The sequence below is a fragment of the Oncorhynchus mykiss genome, chromosome 7 (assembly GCF_057628025.1).
Source record: "Oncorhynchus mykiss isolate SJ-2025 chromosome 7, ASM5762802v1, whole genome shotgun sequence".
Taxonomy (NCBI): Eukaryota; Metazoa; Chordata; class Actinopteri; order Salmoniformes; family Salmonidae; genus Oncorhynchus; species Oncorhynchus mykiss.
Genome location: NC_143028.1, coordinates 7,637,501 through 7,637,997, shown reverse-complemented (window position 1 = coordinate 7,637,997; position 497 = coordinate 7,637,501). Strand labels below are relative to the sequence as shown.

Genomic DNA, 497 nt, shown 5'->3' with positions numbered 1-497 from the left:
CTCTCTTTTCCCCTTTTTCTCTTACTCTCTTTTGCTCTTCCACTCTTTCTTTATTTTCCTGTCACAACATGAGGAAATGGGACAGTGATATGAAAAGATGGCATGTAAATTGTGCGAGGCTTCAGGTGCCCAAGCCGTCACACAAACAAACACACACAGGGGTGTGTGTCCTCCTGGAGAGAGATTTGCATGTGTAGGTTTTGTGTGGGTGACTCACCTTTCTCTCTTTCTAAATACACACATGCTCACCCTTTCTCTCTCTCTCTCTCTCTCTCTTGCAAAAACCACAGACAAACACAGGCACATACACTCTCTCTCTCTCCCTCTCTCTCTTTAACCTCTCTCTCTCTCTCTCTCCCTCTCTCTCTTTAACCTCTCTCTCTCTCTCTCTCTCTCCCCCCCCCCCCCCCCCCCCCCTCTGTCTCTCTCTAAACTGTAGCCACAGCCACTTCCCCAGTGCTAACAGTTGGTCAGGCAGAGGGCAGGTGGGGTGGCTG

General features: G+C 49.7%; 1 protein-coding gene across 2 annotated transcripts in view; it reads left to right on the top strand.

Annotated features, from left to right (window-relative positions):
- Nucleotides 1-455: 455 nt before the first annotated feature.
- LOC110527326 (runt-related transcription factor 1) overlaps nt 456-497 on the top strand; it is a 44,654-nt gene continuing 44,612 nt past the window's right edge. For both annotated transcript variants that reach the window (XM_090240121.1, XM_036982620.2), the window contains exon 1: nt 456-497. This exon is cut by the window's right edge and continues 240 nt beyond it. The gene's annotated coding sequence lies outside the window, so the exon portion shown is untranslated.